General features: G+C 38.2%; 1 protein-coding gene across 7 annotated transcripts in view; it reads right to left on the reverse strand.

Moving 5' to 3' along the window:
- ENOX2 (ecto-NOX disulfide-thiol exchanger 2) overlaps nucleotides 1–15,100 on the reverse strand; it is a 384,366-nt gene extending 369,266 nt beyond the window's left edge. Inside the window, exons 1-2 of one of the 7 annotated variants that reach the window (XM_066356618.1) lie at nucleotides 14,949–15,100; nucleotides 13,394–13,442 (exon numbers count right to left, since the gene is read on the reverse strand). The gene's annotated coding sequence lies outside the window, so the exon portion shown is untranslated. Of the gene's footprint in view, nucleotides 1–13,380; nucleotides 13,443–14,857 lie in introns of all 7 variants that reach the window. The other 6 variants (XM_066356617.1, XM_066356615.1, XM_066356614.1 and 3 more) reach the window with 6 other exon arrangements.
- Nucleotides 15,101–24,570: the final 9,470 nt, after the last annotated feature.

Here is a 24,570-nt window from a genome sequence, read left to right on the forward strand (position 1 = left end):
ATACTAAAAATGCTAGCAAAATCGATATCCAAAATCTCTGTTAAATCAGAGGGGAAAATGGATATTATAATTAACAAAGAATTAGGTACTAAGAGCAAGTGAGCCATAAAAGAGGAGAGGGGAGGACAAGGTGGGGTGAGGTACAGAGAAGTGAGGAGAAGAAAGAAATGGAGAGGAGAGGAGAGGAGAGGAGAGGAGAGGAGAGGAGAGGAGAGGAGAGGAGAGGAGAAATGAGGAAAGGACAGGAGAGGAGAAGGGAGTAGGAAAAAATCTAAAGCAAGAACTTTTATTTATGAACAGAAACACACTTACTAGAATCATTCAAAACCTCATGTCTTAGGACATGCTTCCCTTTTGAGTTACTGGTAATGACCAGAGCTGCAATTTTACCCTTTCAAATGCTTGAAAAACCACAGACAGCTCTAAAACCAGAAATTACTTTCCTGTCATGTAGAAAGCCATGCAGGTTGGGTACAGTTCTCCAGGGGCCTTATCATTGCTACCCCCCACCACAGCCTTACCTGTGGTACTGCTGGCCACCAATAAAGCGTTCAGCCCAAGCCCTGGCCAGTTGGCTCAGTGGTAGAGCGTCGGCCTGGCGTGCAGGAGTCCCAGGTTCGATTCCCGGCCAGGGCACAGAGGAGAAGTGCCCATCTGCTTCTCCACCCCTCCCCCTCTCCTTCCTCTCTGTCTCTCTCTTCCCCTCCTGCAGCCAAGGCTCCATTGGAGCAAAGTTGGCCTGGGTGCTGAGGATGGCTCTATGGCCTCTGCCTCAGGCGCTAGAATGGCTCTGGTTGCAACAGAGCAATGCCCCAGATGGGCAGAGCATCGCCCCCTGGTGGGTATGCCAGGTGGGTCCTGGTTGGGCGCATGCAGGAGTCTGTCTGACTGCCTCCCCGTTTCCAACTTCAGAAAAATACAAAAAAAATAAAAATAAAAAATAAAGCTGTCAGCCCAATTTCAGGTTCAGCAAAGGAGGCCTGCCTGATTTTTAAAACCACATTGAAAAAAAAGGAACAAAGGCTATATTTCAGAATTAGGCTGTTCTGGCTTTGGGCATTGCAAATGAAATCCTTCATACATTTAAGCTTGAAATTCATATTCCCCAAGTTCCTCAGAAAGGCCATTCAAAGTAAAGGGGAAAAGACAGGGAAGACAATTTTCTGTTGTTTTCCTTTCCCTCAGTCAAAAGATGAGAATCATATCAACAATATGACCAACAGCATGTCACAAAAGACCATGATGTGAGAGGCAGAAGTTTTAACACATATTAGCTCTAACAGAAATGAAAGCTTCAGAGAATCCTAAGAAAAACAAACACACAAACATACACACCAAAAACTGTTACAGGTTCCATTACCCTGATTTGAAACTTCAGAGTGTAAGCACTAATATTTCCCTAATCATCTAAGCTCCTTTTCAGCAGCCATAACCAATCCTGACTGATCTTTATTTCCCCTTTTTATTGAATTTATTATGGTGACACTGGTTAACAAAATTATACAGGTTTCAGGTGCACAAATTCCCATTGTTGAGCACCTTGGATTCTGAGTCATTCTGTCAAAAACAAAAATCCTAGTGGAAGATTTAAAAGAACCAAAAACTTGAAACAAACAGTTATTCTAAAAAGGGAGAAACAACACTAGTTTGCTAAACCCCAAACAAAATAGAAATGTTAACAATTAGTGAATCAATTTGAACCAGAACAAATCCTCTTATTTTCTGAATCAACTGAACTTGTACCAAACCTTGCAAGTCCAGTTAGTTTAAGCTCCTGCAAAGGGCACACATCATGACTACGTTTCACTGGCCTGACTGGTGGTGGTGCAGTGGATAGACCATCTAGACGCCAAGGTCCCAGCTTTGAAAGGTCACTGACTTGAGTGGTGGGTCACCGGCTTGAGCATGGGATCATTGACATAATCCCATGGTCACTGGCTTGAGCCCAAGGTTGCTGGCTTGAGCAAGGGGTCACTGGCTTGGCTTGAGCTCCCCTACCCTCATCAAGGCATGTATGGTAAGTAATCAATAGACAACTAAAGTGACACGAATATGAGTTCATGGTTCTCATCTCTCTCCCTTCTTTCCTCTGTCTCTGTCAAAAAATGAATAAATAAAAGACCTGGTTTCACCTGCCTTAGAGCCCATAAAGGAACCACAGAATGAACACTGGATAAAGAGTTGGGGGAATGGGATTTTACTGATTTTTTTTTCACTGTTTGACCTTGGACAAGTAACTTATACTCTTTTAGCCTCATTTTGTTTGCCTTGAAATGGCTGGAATTACCAATATCCCAGGTCACATAGTCTATGCCAATTGGGAAGTTTAGTCTAGTGACAAAATAGATGATGACACAATCTGGCCCTAATATCCAGGAAGCAGAGAAATGGACCACCTAACTCTACCAAGGGTTCATGTTTCTGGTTTATTTTGAAATACACTTCACATAATAACTGGGCTGCTGTCCTTGCTCATCTTTGGGAGTAGTCAGCCTAATATTCTTTTCTCAGAATGTTTCTCTAAAAAATGTTTCAGGAACAGTTTGTTTTCTTCAAATGAGAGCTATAGGTGAGTAGTTTGGTCCCAAAAAGGAAGTCAGAAGAAAAGAAGGTGATCTAGAACATGCTGAGCACCCACTGTGTGCCAGACATGGCATGATACTTTACATTATTTTTTAACATAGCCATATGGTAGGTATTAATACCCTCATTTTATAGTTTTAGAGTGTATGGGTGGGCCACTGAATGAAACTAAGACTTATTTATGTGAAATGACTTGCTTACAATCACTCAACTGGTAAATGATGAAATTGGAACTTGAACTCAAGCATCTGAATCCATTACTATATCAACATTCTAATGATTAAAATCGAAGTGACTAAATTCCTTCTTAATTCAGTGATTCAACTGGACTTGTTTAGTGAATAGATCAGTGAAAGATCAATTCCTTGAATTTATACTTAGTTGAGAATTTAAAAAAAAATCTGACAATGTGGTTTAGACTATTGGGCTTGAAGTCAGACAAACTGGCATTTCTTGAAAGCTGGTTTATGAACAAGGTACTTAAGCAAGTTGTCTCAAATTTTCTTATCTGGCAAATGGGAAAAGAAGTAGAACCTAATTCACTGAGTTAATGGAAAGTGTTAATGATATGACAGAAGCTAGCACAGTACTTGGCACAAAATAATTATTCAATAAATTTATATTAGCACTGTCCTTGTATTCATAAGCAACAGAGCAAAAGGAGAAATATTATAAAGAAAAAGGAAACTAGGATTTATTGAACTCAAGTGCTTTTTCATTTGTAGCATAGATCTCATTTGAAAGAGTTTTCAGTGGCCCACCCATACACTCTAAAACTAATTTAATGAGGTTATATTGGTCCATAGAAACATGTAATTTTCAGGTGTACATCTCCATAGCACATTGTGTTGTGTGCTCATCACCTAAAATAAAGAGTTAAAAGATAGTTTGTTAAATGCTGATCCCCTTCACCTAGTGTTGCCATTTTCAGTAGATGGGGTATTAGGTCAAAAAGTAATAGATAATTTGGAAAGAATGGGGAGAACACTAATCAACCAGTTAGTATATCTTAGGTGCATACTACAGTATATGCTAGATACTATGCTAGTGGCCCTGGTGGGTTGGCTCAGTGAATACAGCATTGGTCCGGCATATGGACATCCGGAGATCGATTTCTGGTCAAGGCACATAAGAGAAGTTGACTATCTGCTTCCCTTTCCTTCTCTCTACCCCTTCCCCCCCCCCACAGCTAATGGCTCAAGGGGTTCAAGCATTGCCCTAGGCCAGTGGTCGCAAACCGCTGCTGTTCACGAGCCACATGTGGCTCTTTGGCCCCTTGAGTGTGGCTCTCCACAAAATATCAGGTGCTGGCACAAAGGCTAGCTTAGGAGTACCCTAATTAAGTTAATAACAATGTACCTACCTATATAGTTTAAAAAATTTGGCTCTCAAAAGGAATTTCAATCCTTGTACTGTTGATATTTGGCTCTATAGACTAATGAGTTTGCCGACCTAGGCATTTAGGATAAATGCTTGGGTACTTAGGATAGCTCCATGTGATAGCCTGAGGTCCTAAAAATAGCTTGGTTGATTTGAGCATGGGCCCCAGGCAGGGGTTGCCTGGTGGATCCCAGTTAGGGTGCATGTGAGAATCCGTCTCACTATCTCTCCTCTCACTTAAAAAAGAAAAAAAAATTCTATGCTAGGCACTGTGGGGAGGGGGTAAATACAACATAGCCTCTGCTGCCAAGAAGGCTTGCAGAGTAGGTGAAGGAATGTCAGAGCAGTGTCTGAAAGAATAACTGGTGAGAGCAGAGAAGTTCCCTGAGAGAGAACTATGAAAGTTGGAAAGGTAAATTGGAGTCAGACTGCAGAGAGTACTGAATGCCAGGCTAAAAAGCTTGGAATTTACCCTATGGATAATGGAAAGCCATTTTCGATATCTGAGTTAGAGAAAGGACATGCTCTAAAACTGGCTAGATAGTATAATTTGTTCGGGCACAGGTCCCTTCAATATGCATTTGTTTAATACTATTATACCTCTGCCTTTTATATCTACTTCCCATATCTGGATACGGCCTTTAGGGATTGCCAACACACTGGATGCTGAGCATTTTTCAAACACCCACTTCCTGCCATCTCTTCAGCCTGTCCTCTTCCTCTCCCAGTCCCCAAAGGGAGTTAACCAGCACTCACCTCAGCCCTGCTGACTAAGTAAGCAATAAGTAAGCCTCATATAGTGTTGTTTTTTTAAATTTAGCCTTTAAGCTTTGAAACTCTGATTCCTTCATGAAAATCAAGCCCCAATTTATACTAGGATCACTGATTTGAGCTGGAAAGCATGAATATTCAGCAGAGCAACGTGAGGAGGAGTGCAGAAAGGTATGTCCAGTGGTGGGATTCAAATAATTTAACAACCAGTTCTCTGCCCTAATGACTGTTTTCAGTATAAAAAAGCAATACATTGAAAGGTAGTTTATTATTTCATGCACTTAATACTAAAATAATAACAAGAAAAGAAGTATACAAAACTATATTCTTAAGAGTTTTAAAATATTAATAAAAATATTAAATAGCCTGACCAGGTGGTGGCACAGTGGATAGAGCGTTGGACTGGGATGCGGAAGACCCAGGTTCGAGACCCCGAGGTCACCAGCTTGAGTGAGGGCTCATCTGGTTTGAGTCAAAGCTCACCAGCTTGAGCCCAAGGTCGCTGGCTCGAGCAAGGGATTACTCAGTCTGCTGAAGGCCCGCGGTCAAGGCATGTATGAGAAGGCAATCAATGAGCAATTAAGGTGTTGCAATGTGCAACAAAAAACTAATGATTGATGCTTCTCATCTCTCTGTTTCTGTCTGTCTGTTCCTGTCTATCCCTCTCTCTGACTCTCTCTCTGTCTCTGTAAAAAATAAATAAATAAATAAATAATTCCTGACAAAAACAAAAAAACAAAAAAACAATAACTCTGTTATTTAAGATATTTCCATATTGTTTCTTGATTGGCATCATCACTTGCAATGTTTTTCACCTATGGATGGAATGAACATTACTACAGGTGCTTAGAATAGGCTGTTGAGCAGATGAACATTAAAAAAAGAGTAAGGAATGTAAATTTGTGATTTCCATACACAGCCACCACCTTTGAGAGAGCCCTGATTACAAATGCCATTTTAACAACTGTTTCAACAAACTCAACAAAAAATTAGGTATCGGTTCTGTCGAATTGGTGCAAACCGGCTAAATCCCACCACTGGGTATGTCCCATCTGTAGAAGAAAACAATTATTCAAAGTGATTTTTTTATACTGAAAGAAAACTAAGCAGAGATGGTGGTATTGCTGAATAGTATAAGACCTCTCAAAGATTGCCAAATTAATAGGTGTCTCCAGTTATCTCCCCATAAAGTCCATCCTCCAATCCAATCCTATTACTCCCTTATGTAAAACCCTGTGCTGGCTCATCCCTGCCTATAGGATTAAGGCCAAGCTCCTTAACAAGCACTTATTTCACCAACTGGACACATGATACCTTTCTAGATACTTATTCTTTCCCCTCTCCCACATTCCCAGTGGTTCACATAGGGTATCTGGCTCTTTCTGAACTATCCATCTTTACATGTGACTGCCTAGAATCCTTGCCCAACACTTCTTTGTCCACCTATTCTACCTAATGCCCACAAAGGGTGTTTTGTGACTCAGCACAGTTAGATTCCAGTTTGTAAATGTCCCACCCTTAGCACTAATCCCCTCCGTCATGTTCTTAGGGCACCTTATACACATCTCTTTCTCTGAGCAAAATCCCTTGCATATAATTATTGGTTTGGGTGTGTATCTTCTGTACTTGACTGTAGGCTCCTTAAGGGCAGTCAGGGACTGCTTCTAATTCATCACTGCATTCCTGGTGCTTAGCATAGGCTCTGGTCCTATATATGTGTTCAAATGACTATTGACTAAATGAGCTTGAATGTCAAGTGCTCCTTGAATTCAAACTCAGCATCTCTTAAAGGTGAAAATTACAATATTAGTGACCAAAGTAATCCAGTGAATTGTGTTCAAGGACTTGACTGAAGATGAAATAGTAGGAGGACATATTACTGTGGGATAGTTTCGACCATAGGAAGCTCTTACTGGCAGTTGTTGCTGACTTAAAAGATCAGCAGGAGCGGATGAGAAGGGCCCTTACTGAGAATTTCCTCATCATTATCTCTCACAGTTCACCACTGCGGCAACATTGTTTATATAACATTCTCCACACAGTGTTCCAACTATTCTGAATTACAGCCAAACTTTCATTTATATATAGATACACCTGGACCAGCCTCCTTAATGGCTAGTCATGGAAATTACTCCAGTTCTTATTCTCACCTATCATTATTATGCCAAGGAACAACATTTTGTGGGTAAGAGACCACTGACCATCTGAGAGCCAAAAAGCAGGGCAGAGTGGGACTAATAAAAATAATCTTTTTCCCCCTCCTAGATTGTCGATATATTTCACTACACCTCACATCCTACATTGTTTTAAACTATGTTAGTAAAAGCACAAAAGGAAAATGAAAACTTTAGCAAACTTTACTTTATAGGCAAGAAAAAGAAGCAACCCTTAAACCTGGTATATAAATCTTTAGACATATGATCAGTTGCCACTTCTGCAAAGTAAACATTTTGGTGGTTTGAAACAAATAGCAAAAGCAGTTAGCTTTATCTGTAGACTAAACTGAGATGTATGCTAAATTTAAAAAAACAAAAACAAAAACAAAACTGTGTCTGTTTTGATCTTCAAAAACGTCAAAATTGTAAGCACTTCACTTTTCTGTACATATAAATCTAAGAGCCAAGCCTAGCTTGAGGAAGATTTAAGAGACATAAAATTTGTCTGAGGTGTCTGCCAAAACTCTGCAGCAGAGACAGAAACCCTGGAGAAGCTGACATAGTCATAACTCTCACAAAATCGCCAGCAGGCTTGTGCAGGGCTGGACACACTGAACGTCACTGTTCCATCTCTGAAACTGTTTGTAAACAGAGTAGATCATTTGTTTATCAGCTATCTGGTAGCTCAATTTTTTTCCTATGTATCCCATAGAGAAAAGAGACAGGAAAAAAAAATCCCTACTAGCACATATCCCAATTTTCACCTGGGTATATTTGCATTTATAGAATGGGCCTGCTTGTTAAAGTCCTTTTTTTTTTTTTTCATTTCTTTCTCTTGCACACTCATTCTTGTGTGTACACTAGACTCATTCTCTCTTTATTAATGGGGGTATTTATAAGTATCTAATACAGTGCCTCACATGGTAATCCCACAATAATTTATCAATGAATTAAAACTCTATCTGTACTTCCTATGTGTAATTAATTTGACTGTGGAGTAGGACAAATAGAAATTATTTTTCCTGGAGCATTTAACAGTGACAATTCCTTACACAGTAATACACTTTATTCATATAATTCATGCTTAGGACTTCTGAATTTTAAAGAGCATCCATTTTTTTTACAATGAGTATTATTTATAAGGAAAATGTAGGAAAGAACATACAGCAGGATCCTGAATGACAATATAAAAACTGATATATTTTTGTAGAGAAAATCAGATATCCCATATTCACCTGATTAATGTCTTTAGGTAATCCACTACATATGTCTAAGATCATTTAACAATGCAAGAATATAGTGCACACATGGGCTGTATTCCGTAAATGGAATTAACAGCTGAATTCAAACTAGGTCTTCCCTGGGGACAGACTGCTGGAAAATACATCTACATGACATTTTAAAAAATGAATTAACCAATGACATGGGTTCCCATGAGACACACTGTTTCTTGTACATTCAATTTGATCATAGATTTCTGCAGCTCTCTGCTGACATCCCCATCCCAGAAGACATAGAATTTCAAAACAGAAAGAAAAGTAGACCAATTGGAGCTATTATGTGTCTCTTGCATGAAGTGTTATGTACACAAAGAAAGTATTTCTGTACCTTAGCACAATGTGAACAATGACATGGTGAGATCATATCAGTCTGAACTGTGTTACGCTGTGGTCACATATAACTTGCCCAAGGGAAAGAACAAAGTCTCCCTGCATGCTGATAAAACTAGCAGGAAGGGGTGCAGAAAAATAAGGAGAGCTGCTTTATGGCAGATGGTTTGGATTTTTTCTCTAAAAAAATGTGCTTTATTTTTATTTTTTTATTTTCCACTTTTATTGAGTTGATTTTCCTCATCTGTAAAACAAAGATAAGTGTTATGTATTTAAGACTTTTACTCTCGGGATGAAATGAGGTAATAGTGGTTGCCTGGCACACAATAGTAGCCCATGCAATCCTCATCGACATTTGGCTAACATTAACTAAACATCTGTTATGTTCCAGAATCTAGGCAGTGGTCTAAGATTTCAAGAAAAAAGTAAATTGCAGGAGGAAATGATATTGGAGAGAAAAGCAGGGAGTTAATTTTCAGAGGTTTTATAAGCCAGTCTAAGTCATTTGGATTTTATCTTACGGACAATGGGCAGCCTTTGAACTATTTTATACAGAGCCAGATAACTTCAGATTTGCAATTTAGAAAAATCATTCTGTCAGCACTGATGGAGAATGGATTGCAAGTGAGGTAGACTAGAGGCAAAAGTAACCCAAACTAAAATCACGTCTGTGTGTGGACAGGGGTAGTGTGCCCCAAACTAAGGCAATGGTAATAAGGGTGGGCACAGGAAAAACATATTTTAATAACTTTTAAAAATTAACCAATGTATAATTATAGAAGATTAGAAAACAAAAATATGCAAAAGCTTAAAATTAGAACTCATTTGTAATTTTAAGATCTATAGCAAACCTCTATTAATTTTTTGTTTCACATTACAAGGTTTTTTCTATTTATTGCATACACAGATGTGTGCATGTGTACACATATGCATGTGTGACATGTGTGTGTATGTAATCTGGGATCTGACAAATTTATAAGCTGAATTATCTCTGAATATATCATAAACAACTCTCCACATCACTAAATAATTTTTATAACAACTTATATGAGTACATAGCAATTCATTTTATAATGCACTTTTGATTAATTCAAACCTCTAGTATTGGACATCTAAAATGTTATCTTTTCTTTTATGTTGTTATTATATCCACTTTGTTTGTTTTTGTTATTTTAAAAATATTCTGAGAGCTACACTGTTGGAAATTGACATATATTTCCTCAATATAGAACCCTATTAGTTGAAGTGGTATGTTGAAAGCTATGTTAAATTTTAATTTTGACACATATTGACAAATTGTTTTCCAGAAGGGCTGTATCAAATTACAGTTTCACTAGCAGTGTCTGTGAGTAAGAAGAGGCCCATTTGAGAGTGATTTCAAAGATACAGTCAACTGGACTCGGGTGTAGAGGAGAAATGGATTCTTGCAGAATATCTGGGCAGGAGCAGCGTGAACTCTGTCAACAGGAGCAGAACAATGGGCAGGCCTAAGGAAAAAGGTGGCTGGGTGGGTAAATGACGAGAAAAAAGAGTAAGGTGACTACAGGAGAGTGGGAGAAAGTGAAGAAAAAATAAACTTGTACTGGAGTTATGAATTCAGGTCACTTGAATTTACTACTTTATCCAATAAAAGTAGCAAATGTTTCAAACAGCTAATTTTTTTGTAGCACTTGACACTGTAAGGTCCTGAGTTACATTCATTGAATACATTAGCCCATTCTTTTCATCCAATAATCATTTACTAGGTCTCTACCATGTGCCAAGAGCTGTTCTGGATGTTATGAGTAAGAAGATGAATGACAGCTGATCCCCACTCTCAAGGAGCCCAAAACCTAGGGGGGATCATCCAGAGACTGACATACCACACTATGGTACAGGTTGGGACAGAGATAAGTGCAAGGTCCCATTAAAGCCAGAAACCTAATGTTACTTCATGCGTGCAAGCGTGTGTGTGCTTGGTGGGGGGGGCAGTGAGGGTTGCAGGAAGGGCTTCATAGAGGTACAGTGGTACCTTGACACAAGAGTTTAATTCGTTTCATGGCCGAGCTTGTGACTCAATTTGCTCATGTGTCAAATTGAATTTCCCTATTTAAATGAATGGGAATGCAATTAATCCATTCCGGCCCCCAAAAACCACAGGAATTTTTTGTTTTATATGCTTTTAAATAAGAAAATGTACTTTATAAATAACAGATATATATATATATATATGTACACATACATACATACATGGTTTATGAAGTGTATTTACCTTCAAGGTCAGGCAAAAATGCTGGCAGAGGGGGAGGAGACTGGTGGAGGAGGTTTTCATTTCCTGTGCTATTGCTTAACATAACTTACACTCTACACACTTAACACTACATTTAATTGCAAAATTTAACTTACACACTACCTATGATATGTAACTTTTTCACTAAACTTAATTGCTATTATTATTTTACTTTGCTTAACTAACATCATTTTCTTCGCTGACTTTTGGCTTTTTCACCATACTTTCCTAGCTTTCACTTAGAGGCCGTTTCAACAAAAACCTTTCCCTGGAAGTTTGTTTCTTCCTTTCAGAATGTTCAGGAGGCCATCTAGTGGAGGGTGGTGCAAGCTCATGATTCAAATATCCGCTCCTGACGTAAAGCAAAAAATCCCTCTCAAATTGCTTGTGATTTAATGTGCTCGTGTGTCGAGGTACCACTGTACTGATATTTGAGCTGATTATTGAAGAAGGAGGAGTTCCTCAGATAGCTAAGGGCCACAGATCATATTGATATTCCCTACCAGCACCTTGAATGTTAGTACTACTGCTCTCAAGGACACTAAGGCAGTGAAGATGCTGTGTACCATCCAAAACCATTTATGAAAATAGTCTCCACTATTACCTTAATGAATATATGTACCAGCCTGTTTGGGCAATAACATGCTTGTCTCAGAATATAAAAAAGAATAACCAAATGGTATATAGACTTTTAAAATCATTTTGATGACACTGAAACAGTATTAGTATTCCTATCTACCAAGTCCTACGAATTCTATCTCTTACATGGCTCAAAACGTGCCCTCCTCTATGTTGCTCTCTTGGCTTCTCACCACCTCTCTGTGGGACAGAGTGCCGATCTCCTAACTGGTCATGTTGTCCCCTCTATTGCGTCCTAAGCCTAAAGTCTGATCACGGTGCACCTCTCCTAAAACATTTTAATGTTCTTTTTAATCTTCTGCAGAAGTATTTCCTAAATTTCTGTCATTTGAGTACTACTTGGTGATTTTTCCCATATTTGTATACCACATGTGTTAATACTTGTCTTTAAATCAATTTAACATAGGTTCATTAAACCAGTTAGAAGGTGACAGAAGACAACTGGACTTTGGGTGATGGGAATGCAGTATAACCAAATGTCAGAATAACCTAGAGATGTTTTCTCTGAACCTATATACCCTGATTTATCAATGTCACTGCATTAAAATTAATTTTAAAAATCAGCAAAAAAAATTAAAAAATAAAATAGGTTCATTTTTAATTTTTACTAAGTCGTATCTTAGGAAAACTTAGATTTGATTATGTAATTCAGTATTACCTTTTATAAGACACATTAGATTATAAAATTAGTAAAATTTAAAATATTTTGGGGGGTACAATATAACCACCAATGGCAGATGCCCTACATTTTGAGAAACACTGGCCTGTGGGACCACATCCAAACTTCTTAGCCTGACATTCAAGGTTCTTCAGAAATCAGCCTGACCATGTCTTTCCAGACTTTTTTCTCACTATTCCTTCCTTTTCCCAAACAATCTGCACCCCTTCCATGCTAAATCCCTCAATACTGAACAGCCATGTATTGCTCTTATATAAGCACATGCTTCTCACAGCGTGTTCCATTTTAAATGCCTCCCCTGAGCTCTTCTCTGCCTGGCAAATACAACATGCTTCAATACCTGTCACATGATTTCCTCATAGAAGCCTTCTCCTTGACTCTCCCTTAGTTAGTTACTCCTTCCTTTATCCTTCCATAGCAATTCATACCTGTCTCTGTTGTACTATACAATACATTATCTCAGAATTATGAGTCTCTATCTTCCCAACTAGAATCAGGGACAGCTCACATTAATGCTTCATAAAGGCAAAGGTCACGGAGGAGACCTAGTGACCCAGGTTACTTAAAAGCTAATATAAAATAAAACCGAAAGTACTGTCCATGTCCAAATAGCTTAGAGATATGACATGTTTTATAAAGAGAATCATCTAACTCAGAAATAGCCATACTGACTATATTTTGGCAGACACAATTTGCTGTGGCTGCAATACCATTTAAGCTAATTTGGTTTTGGCAGCTACTTTACAGCAGACACATACTGACATAGAAACTAAGAGTGAATCATTTTTGGGTTTTAGCCAGGATGATCAATTACACATCACAATAATCTCTTCTTATCACAGATGGAAACTCAAGAACAAAAATGAACAGTAGGAACAGCAAACCATGGTAGAGTCTGGGCTCTGCGGTAGAAATCTGTATACCCAAACCTGAACTCAACTCATTAAAATCTATATGAGTTCAGGTAGGCTATTTAACTTCTTTTGAGTTTTAGTTTACTCTTCTAAAAAAAATGTGAAGCATAGTACTTACTTACTAAGACGGTTAGGACAATACAACAGAATGCTTATGATAGTGCCTGGAACATTATACGAACTCAATAAATAAATCACTACTGTCAGCCATTGAAAGGACTACAATTCAAATAATGTGATGATGCACAGGATAGCACATGCATTTTTAAGAAAACAAATTTGTCATCAGGCTTTAAAATTGACAACTCTAGAGTATAGTTAGGATTAGCCACAAACAAAACAGTGTATATGACAAAGTTCTTCTGGGGTTTAAACTCACACCTGGAACATACCACCACACGTCTTTGTGTTCTCCAAGAATTGATCTCAAATCAGGTTCCCCTAGGATGAAAAAACAAAAATCACCCACTCTTAATTTTTTGTCTTTTATTTGATACGGAATAATACCCAAATCATGTGGATGCTTCAATGTGTTCTGTTATTATGACCCTAAACTTTTAAAACACCTTTCTTTCTCAATCTATCTCTGTTGACGCCTTTGATTTTTATGAATTTATTGGGGTGACATTAATTCACAAAGCCACAGGAAAGAGACTTTGCTTTGGGGGATGGGCACACGATGCAATGTGCAGATGATGTTCTGTTGAGTTGTATACTTGAAACCTGCTGACATCTTTTATTCTATTCAGGCAAGTCCATTTGTCACAAAAGTGCACACTCTTCTATTTACCCTTCTCAAATTCCAATCCCAGTATCAGGAGCCATTTTCTCCATCTTCTTTGCCCATTTCAAATCTGTTCTGGAGCCCAAGTTAAAATTTACCTTCTTATCAAAGCCTACCAGGATTGATCTGAAGACAGTTGAGTTTCAAGCCTCCAGCTTGATACTTCCAGGGTTTGGCTTGACTCTCCACAGATCAGAACCATCAGTATCCCTTTCACTAACCCCTCAGTACTTTTTACACACGTTTCTAATAATAAAATCGTTAATAGAGTCTGTTTCACACAGCCTACTTTACTCTGTAGTTGGTGTGCCACATAAAACTTTGTCTACATTAGTGCTATCTGGAAACTCCTAAAGTACTCTATTTAAAACATAGGCCTAACTTGCTCTTTCCTCTCATCATAACACAGCATTAAATCTTAAACACGTATCTCAAAAGCGAGATTCCTTCTCTCTCCTGAAAACTGAAAGGAAACCTTTTCCACTCCAATGACCTGGTTAGGGAAGGGACGCGTGGCTGAAGGAGCCAATAAGGAGATGGCAATATTTATGTCACCATCAAGGAGGCAGAAAGTGAAAAGTTGACAAAAGGCACGCCCTGGGCGTGGCAAGGAATTCTTCCACCTCCAGAGAAAATAGCAAGTGTGTGCGTCGGTAGGGGCATAAGCCCAAACCTGAAATGTAAATTGAGGAACAAGAGGAAAGAGATCACCCAACTCCTCCAAGCAATGAGAGTCCAAGTATCACCTAAGGAAGACCCTGGTCAAGATTCGTAACTTCAGACCTCTGAAGAGGGACAAGGCAGTAGTGGGGTTATGTGGAAGAAAAAGACAGTGGACAGACTGGAGAAAAATGAAAGAAAGAGCGCGCTCCCCCAACTCGAGGGAACTGGCGCGGAGAGCGAGAAGCCCCCCACTCTCCACTCACAGTCCCTATGCCCTCCTTTCCCGGCAGAGGCGGAGCTGGGCGGAGTTAAGCACTGAGGGCAGTGGCCCCGGAAGCACCCTCCTCCCTAGGCTCCATCTGTCCCCCAGCCCCCAGCCATAGCCATTCAGACTTTCTGCCTCTCTGACCTCCAGCTCCCCGGCTACCGAAGCGCTAATCCTTATACAGCCGCAGAAAATCGCGCCGGCGCGGTATCTCCCGGGTAGGAAGTGCTCTCACCGCACCACGCGCCACAGAACTGTCTTCTGTACTCTCCGCCTTAACGCTAGCGGATCTAGGCCCGGCACTCAGGTCCAAGGCTGGACTCGCACCTATTTTAGCATCTCCTATTGGCTACTGGTCACCAGGGAAGCGAGGCCTAAGTCGTTGTCCTCATGGGAAGTGTAGTTTGAGGTTACTGTGTCTCCTCTTCCGGGGAAGGATCCAATATTGGCATTGGTGTAGAGACTAAAGTGAAGACTGAGGATTCTGGGAAATGGAGTTGAAACAATAGTTTCTACATATACCCATAATCCCCAAAACCGGTAACCCGGGGGTTGTGACTGTGCCCAGAGTTCAGACAGAGAAGGGTATTCTGGGTGTTGTAGTTTGGAGTACACTGGCTTACAGAATCTCCTTTCTTGGGTTATGGTGTGCTTGTGGGGGTAGATGAAGGCTCTAGATTTATTTTACTATTGGTTAGGTTATTAGCATTTGGAAGGAAGCACTTAATAGCACTTAATATCGGGATTTGAAATTATCATTCAGTTTTGATTGAGTCTTTATGTTATTTATACTTTGTTAAGCTTACAATTTTAACTGGTCCTTTATTTTTTTTTAATTTTAGACAATTAATTTTAACAGGCTGACATTGATGAATTAGAGTACATACATTTAGAGAAAACATCTCCAGATCATTTTGACATTTGATTATGTTGTATACCCATCACCTAAAGTCAAACTGTCCTCTGTCACCTTTCATTTGGTTTTCTTTATGTCTCTCCCCTCCCCCACTCTTTTCTTCTCCTCCCTTCCCCTCCCCCTGGTAACTACCGCACTCTTGTGCATCTCCGTGAGTCTCAATTTTGTGTCCCACCTATGTATGGAATCATACAGTTCTTAGTTTTTTTCTGATTTACTTATTTCACTCCGTATAATGTTATCAAGGTCCGTTTATCTTGTCGTAAATGATCCTATGCCATCATTTCTTATGGCTGAGTAGTATTCCATAGTATATATGTACCACATCTTCTTTAACCAATCATCTACTGAAGGGCCTTTTGGTTGTTTCCATATCTTGGCCACTGTGAACAATGCTGCAGTGACCATGGGGCTGCATGTGTCTTTACGTACCAATGTTTTTGAGTTTGGGGGGTATATACTAGTAGAGGGGTTGCTGGGTCATATGGTAATTCTATTTTTAATTTTTTGAAGAACCACCATACTTTCTTCCATAATGGTTGTACTACTTTACATTCCCACCAACAGTGAATGAGGGTTCCTTTTTCTCCACAGCCTCTCCAACACTTGTTATTACCTGTCTTGTTGATAATAGCTAATCTAACAGGTGTGAGGTGGTATCTCATTGTAGTTTTGATTTGCATTTCTCTAATGGCTAGTGAAGATGAGTATCTTTTCATATATATATTGGCCATTTGTATTTCTTCTTGAGAGAAGTGTCTGTTCATGTCCTCTTCCCATTTTTTTTATTGGATTGTTTGCTTGTTTGTTGCTGAATTTTGTGAGTTCTTTGTATATTTTGAATATTAGGTCCTTTTCTGAGCTGTTATTTGAAAATATCATCTCCCATTTAATTGACTGTGTTTGTTTTGTTGTCAGTTTCTTTTTCTGTGCAGAAGCTTCTTAGTCTGACGTAGTCCCATTCATTTATTTTTGCCTTCACTTCCCTTGCCTTTGGAGTCAGATTCATAAAATGCTCTTTATGGCCAAGGTCCATGAGTTTATTACTTATGTTTTCTTCTATGTAATTTATTGTTTCAGGTCTTATATTTAGGTCTTTGATCCATTTTGAATTAATTTGGTACAAGGGGACAAACTGTAGTCCTGTTTCATTCTTTTGCATGTAGCTCTCCATTAACTGATCCTTTAAAACTGTCAAAGAGTGTTCTGTGTGAAACATCTGCATTAAAATCACTTCAAAGGATCTGGAAAAAAATTAATATTTTGTTTCTAATTTCGAGTGAATGTTTTTCCTTTGAAATGATGCTGTACATAACAAGCATAGAAATGTAATTTAAGCCAGCTCAGGAAAAGTCTACTAACTAATAATGAAGCTGGATTGTTGCCATAAATTACAGTGGCCACATACACCGTTGTAATGCAATCATTCAAAACAGAGATACAATAGCTCTTGAATAATGAGAAACAATTTCATTTCTTTAGAAACCATTGTTCTTTTTAGTAAAAGTATGTTAAAAGATGTGGATAAAAAATTAGATGGGAACACAAGCACTTTTAAGTAATTTAAAGTTTGAGAAAAATGACTGTTTATTAGGGCTAATTTCACTTGTAATTTTTGACTTTGTTAGATATGAATCCTTATAGCAGAATGAATCATTACACTTACATTTCTACACTTCTGATAAGGACAACTACAGTATTTGACTCACAAATGGAAAAATATTGCCTTTTTCCTATGATAACTGTCTAAAATGTTAAAAAGAGAAGTTAAAGATGAAGAGGATTTAATAGATTCAGTATTTTATTCAACAAACTGCTTTGTGCAAGGCAATGAGCTAGTACTCTTGCCACAGAATTGGAAAAACACTCCTGGCCCTCAAGTACTTAAAATCTAAGAGGGAAGATAGAGTATAAAACATGGAAAGTGCTCTAAAAATATCCACATAGGATTCTATAGGACTATAGAAGAACTCATTCCACCTCTCCAGGAATCCATGCTTAAATGATGAGGCTTGAAGAACCAGTGAGATATTTGTCAGATTTGGGGCAGGGAGGTCAACCATATTCCATATAGAGAAAATAGGAATAGAGAGAATGCAGGGGAACTCCGGAAAAGTTTCATATTGTAGGAACTAGATCAGGCAGGAATAGGGAACTATGGCAATGAGTTCGAAATTTAACCTGAAAGCAGTCAAGAACCACCAAAGGATTTTAAACAAGGAAATGGTTGGGTCATATGGACTTGGTAGTTATTTGGATATGAAAAGTGAGGGAAAAGAAGGAGTCTGTTGTGACTCCCAAATTCTGATTTGGAAGACTGAATGTATGGTAGTGCCATTCACTGAGATAGAAAACCCTGAAAGAATTGCAAGTTTTGTAGGGGATAGAAGGAATTCAGTTTTGTACATTTAAAACTTGAGGACTGTGTGGAACATTTGGGTGGAAATGCCTGGTAGGCTGCAAGGAAATCTGAAGCACAGGAGAGAAGTCTTGGTTCTAACTAAACATTTGAGAGACATCAGTTTATAGATGGTGATTAAATAAGTAAAACTGGATTAAATTTCACCTAGAGAATGTTTAGAATAGTAATTTTTCAAAGAACATAGATTAAGTTTGAAACCCTAGAAGATAACAATATTCAAGTAGTAGTTACAGAAAGAGCCAACTTCAAGGAAAGCTGAGAAGGAATACCCAGATAGATGAACAAAGTAGAATTACTGGAATGTAGCACAGAGAGGTCAATAAAAGAAGGACAGAGAAGTAACAAGGAACTACTCATTCATTCATTCAACAAATGTTTATTGATTATCTACAACACTCCAGGCATAATTCTAGATGTGAGGACTAGAGAAACAGAAAAAGAAAAAAAAAACAGATAATATTCCTTCACTTTGGAGCTTACATTTTATTAATAGTAAGGAAAAACTATCAATAAACAAGATCGATAATTAAAATATTTAGCTATGGCAGGTAATGTTTCCACAAGACTTATTAGAATATGTGTGTGTTTATATATACAAAGGTGACACTCTTGACCTATTTCTGGTAGAAAGTATGCTTGAAAATACATATATCCTGATAAAATACTTGAGTATAAGAAGATGAATTTGTGAAATAGTGTCCCAGAGTTAATTAGTCTGGCTAGATTTATAGATTAATTACTAGGCCAAGGTTAAGGCTCTACTGAGAGCCATTGTACAACTCAGGTTCTGGCCAGGGATCAGGTTTATAATGTGGAATGTGTTTGACTTCAATAATTGCTTAGGTTAAGACTTAGTCAATCTGTTGCCATCTTTATAAATCAGTGTAGATCCATGATTAAAGAGCCATGGAACCAAGGCTAGAGCTCATCTTGCTGTCAATGTTAGGCCCCTCAGTTATAGTCATGGTTTAATTTCTGACAAGGACCAGAGTGTATTTTGGACCAGTTTAAAAGCTCACTCTGAGGCTGCCATTAGTCCAGTATGACCTCTGTTATGCCTCATCGTGAAGTCAGTGAAGAATATTTGGGACAGTTGCCCCTCAGTATCTACTGGAGATTGTTTCTAGGATCCCCCTTGGATACTAAAGTCACAGATGATCAAGTCCCTTGAGCAAGTCCCAAATACAATGGTATTGTATTTGCATATAACCTATGCATATCTTTCCCTATACAGTACTTTAAATCACATCTAGATTGCTTACCATACTTAATGCAATGTAAATTCTATGTAACTGTTGTTATGCTGTATTGTTTAGGGAACAATGACGAAAATTTCTGTACCTGTTCAGTATAGATGCAACCATCCTAGGACTAACTACATAGTAGTATATGTCAGCAACAATGCAACATTTTTTCAAATATTTTTGATATGTGGTTGATTGAATCCATGGACTTGGCAACCTTGGATAGAGAAGGCTAACTGTATTAAGATTTAGTTTGTGTGTAAGGAGAGGCCTCATTCTGAGATGAGTGCTAAGCTCCAGTCATCCTTATACCATTGCTAGGGTTAAAGCTTAGCTCGAGGATTGACTTTAATTTTGGGTCAGTGTTGGAATCACTTTTATTTCTAGGTTTGCCAATCAATAAAGGCCAGCATTATAGTTCTGCCATGGCTTACTGTTCATGCTGATTTCATTGCCTAGGTGAAAGTCTAATTATAAGTTTTAACAGGATTTATGTTCAATCTTTTATTGGGTGAAGTTCTAATTAGTGTTCATGGTTAGAGTTTATTCCTGGTCCAGAGTTAGGCTTCAGTCTGCAGCCAATGTTAAGGCATAGTGAGTGTCTAAATTTAATATTTAACCTGACCTGTGGTGGTGCAGTGAATAAAGTGTCAACCTGGAATGCTGAGATCACTGGTTCGAAATCCTGGGCTTCCCTGGTCAAGGCACATATGACAAGCAATCAATGAACAACTAAAGTGAAGCAACTATGAGTTAATACTTCTTGCTCCCTCCAATAAAATCAATAAATAAAAATTTTCAGTTTGATATTTAGTTTATTGCCATGTTAAGACATTACCTATGATATGCCCTAGGGTTTGGTCTCAAAACAAAGATATCATTTCATGTGTGAACAATGCTGGAGTGTAGATTGTGGGCAGGGTTTCAACTACAGATATAAACAAGATTTGTGATGCAAGAGTAAGCTTGAGGTGTGGTTTCCGACTTTAGCCAGTGTCAGAATCCTGTGTTTGTCAATAACCTGAATCAAGGATGGTCTGTGGAGCTAAGTCACAGTGGCCAGTTTTATACTTCATTGCATGGCCAGAACATGGCTCAGTCGGTGACCTGTGTAAGCATTTTTACTTGGCTTGAATCAGAATCGATTCTGCTGGTAGTACTCTTATTTTGACTTTGTGCAGAGTTTCTGTTCAGTGAGTGCTGCTGTTGGTGCTGTCTCAGTAAACTTTTGTTTCTCTGTTAGCATTCTCATTTTAAAAATTCGAGTATTGTTCCATATACAATACACTTATTTTTGTTTATTTAGACACTTGAAGGAAGCTGTATTGAATGTTGGAACAATAATTTGTCAAACATTTTTAGGTAGGTTATTTAATAATAATAATATAATATTAATAATATTAATTTTATGGAACTCTTCCTGTAGTAAATTCCATTGATTGATTAACTAGATATGTTTAAAGCATCCTTTTTACTTATCTTAAAAAATACACACTCTAAAAGCTAACACTACTTTTCTCAGGTCCTTCTTTTCATCAATGAGGCACAAAAAGAAATGTTTTGACCTATGTGAAATTTATTTCCCTGATTAAAGGAACAGAAATTATGGGCAGTGCCCCTTTTGTTTTTTAAAAAGCTCTATCAGCCTGACCTGTGGTGGCGCAGTGGATAAAGCATCAACCTGGAAACGCTGAGGTTGCCGGTTCAAAACCCTGGGCTTGCCTGGTCAAGGCACATATGTGAGTTGATGCTTCCTGCTCCTCCACACTTCTCTCTCTCTCTCTCTCTCCCCTCTCTATAACAAATAAAATCTAAAAAACAAAAACAAAAAAATAAATAAAATAAAAAGCTCTATCAAAGTATAATCAATATACAACAATTCCACATACTTCATATATGTATTTTGATATTTGGAATTATGTATATACCCATGAAATCATCCATTACAGTCAAGGCACTAAACATTTGCATCACCTCCAAAATTTTTCTTGTGTTCTTTTCTGGGTTTTTCTTTGTGAAAGAACATTTAATATGAAATCGGTCCTCTTACGATATTTTAAAATGCACAATACCATATTTTTAACTATAGGCACTAGACACTGTGTTGTAGAGCAGATTCCTAAAGCTTATTTATCTTGCAATATTGAAACTTTATACTCATTGAGCAATAACTCCCTATGGCCTTCTCCCTCCAGCCTTCGCCAACCACCATTCTAATCTCTGCTTCTATGAATTTGACTATTTTAGCTACCTCATGTAATGGGATCATGCGATATTTGTCCTATGATTGGCTTTTTCACTTAGCATAATGACCTCTATGTTCATCTATGTTGTCACAAGTGGTAAGATTTCCTTCTTTTCTTAGGCTAAATGATACTTCATTGTATTTATATACTACATTTTCTTTATCTGTTAATCTGTTGAACATTTAAGATTTTGTATATCTTGGCTATTGTGAATAATGCTGCAGTGAATATGAAAGTGAAAGATATCTCTTTGAGATACTGATTTCATTTTCTTTGGATGTAAACCCATAAATGATATTGCTGAGTCATACAGTAGTTCAACTTTTAATTTTATGAATAACTTCTTTGTTGTTTTCCATAGTGGCTGCCCCATTCTCCACACCCTCCAACAGTGTATAAGAGTTCCAACTTCTCCATATCCTCACCAACACTTGTTATCTCTTGCCTTTTTTGTTTTTGTTTGTTTGTTTGTTTGTTTGTTTTGTATTTTTCTGAAGCTGGAAACGGGGAGAGACAGTCAGACAGACTCCCGCATGCGCCCGACCGGGATCCACCCGGCACGCCCACCAGAGGGCGATGCTCTGCCCCTCCGGGGTGTCGCTCTGTCGAGACCAGAGCCACTCTAGCGCCTGGGACAGAGGCCAAGGAGCCATCCCCGTGCCCGGGCCATCTTTGCTCCAATGGAGCCTCGCTGCGGGAGGGGAAGAGAGAGACAGAGAGGAAGGAGAGGGGGAGGGTGGAGAAGCAGATGGGCGCTTCTCTTGTGTGCCCTGGCAAGGAATCGAACCCGGGACCTCTGCACACCAGGCCGACACTCTACCACTGAGCCAACTGGTCAGGGCCTATCTCTTGCCTTTTTGGTAATAGCCATCTTAAGAGGTGTGAGGTGATTTTTCCTTGTGGTTTTAATTTACATTTCCCTGATGATTAGTAACGTTGAGCATCTTTTCACACACCTATTCTCCATTTACATATATCTTTTGTTTTTAATTTTTAAATTTTATTTAGAAAATTAACTTTAGCAGGGTGACATTGATAATAAGATACATAGGATTCAGGTGAACATTTCTATAACATTTGAACTGTTGATTATGTTGTCTACCTATCACCCAAAGTCAAATCATTTTCTGTCACCTTGTATTTGTCCCTCTTTACACTCTTCTCCCTCCTCCCTCTCCCGTCCCCATTCACTCAAGTCCCCTTCCCCCTTCCCATGTTTCCTTCCCCCTGGTAACCACTTCACTTTTATCTATGACCATAAGTCTCAGTTTTATATCCCACCTATGTGTGAAATCATACAGTTCTTAGCTTTTTCTGATTTACTTATTCACTCAGTATAATATTCTCAAGGCCCATCCATGTTGTCATAAATGTCACTATGTCATCGTTTCTTATGTCTGAGTAGTATTCCATTGTATATGTGTACCACATCTTCTTTATCCAATCCTCTATTGAGGGGCACTTTGGTTGTTTCCATGTCTTGGCCACTGTGAATAATGCTGCAATGAACATGGGGGTGCAAGTGTTTTTACGTACCAATGTTTTTAAGATTTTGGAGTATACTCAGGAGAGGGATTGCTGAATCATATGGTAGTTCTATTCTTAATATTTTGAGGAACCACCATACTTTCTTCTATAGTGGTTGTACTTACTACTTTGCATTCCCACCAGCAGTGGATGAGGGTTCCTTTTTCTCCGCAGCCTCTCCAACACGTTATTACCTGTCTTGTTGATAATAGCCAATCAAACAAGTGTGAGGTGCTATCACATTGTAGTTTTGATTTGCATTTCTCTAATACCTAGTGAAGATGAGCATCTTTTCATATATCTGTTGGCCATTTGTATGTCCTCTTGGGAGAAGAGTCTGTTCAGGTCCTCTCGCCATTTTTTAATTAGACTGTTTGCTTGTTTGTTGCTCAGTTTTGAGAGTTCTTTATATATTTTGGATATTATCCCCTTCTCAGAGCTCTTGTTTACAAATATCTCCCATTTGGTTGGCTGCCTATTTGTTTTGTTGTCAGTTTTGGGGTTTTTTTTTCTGTTTATTTGTTTGTTTGTTTTTTTGCTGTGCTTTTTAGTTTCTTATAGTCCCATTGATTTATTGTTGTCTTTAATTCTTTTGCCTTTGGGGTCAGATTCATAAATTGTTCTCTAAGGCCAAGGTCCATGAGCTTAGTACCTATGTTTTCTTCTATGTATAATAATTTATACTTTCATGTCTTATATTTATATCTTTGATATATTTTGAATTAATTTTTGTGCAGGGGGACAAAATGTAGTCAAGTTTCATTCTTTTGCATGCAGTTTTCCAATTTTCCCAGCACCATTTAATGAATAGGCTTTCTTTTTTCCGTTGTGTGTTTTTGACTCCTTGGTTGAAGATGATTTGTCCATATTATATGTGGTTTTATTTCTGGGCTCTTGATACTGTTTAATTGGTTAATATGTCTGTTTTTTCTGCCAGTACCATGCTGTTTTGATTATTGTGGCTCTATAGTATTATTTGAAGTCAGATGGTGTGATACCTCCAGCTTCATTCTTTTTTCTCAGGATTGCTTTGGCTATTCCAGGTTTTTTATGGTTCCATACAAACCTGGTAAATTTTGTATTGTTTCTTTAAAGAATGACATTGGGATTTTGATGGGGATTGTATTAAATTTGTATATTGTTTTAAGTAATATGGCCATTTTAACAATGTTGATTTTTCCAACCCATGAACATGGAATATTTTTCCATTTCATTTTGTCTTTTTCATTCTCTTTCAGTAACATTTTGTAATTTTCAGTATATAGGTCCATCACATCTTTTGTTAAGTTTCTTCGTAGGTACTTCATTTTTTATTGTTTCAATTGTAAAAGGAATTGGTTTTTCAGTTCATTTTCTGAAGTTTTATTGTTGGCATACAGAAAAGCAGTAGGTTTTTGTATATTGATTCTGTATCCTGTGGCTTCACTCTATTGGTTTATTGTTTCTGATAGTTTTTTTGGTGGAGTCTTTGGGGTTTTCTATGTACAGGATCAGGTCATCTG

The sequence above is a fragment of the Saccopteryx leptura genome, chromosome X, assembly GCF_036850995.1.
Source record: "Saccopteryx leptura isolate mSacLep1 chromosome X, mSacLep1_pri_phased_curated, whole genome shotgun sequence".
NCBI lineage: Eukaryota > Metazoa > Chordata > Mammalia > Chiroptera > Emballonuridae > Saccopteryx > Saccopteryx leptura.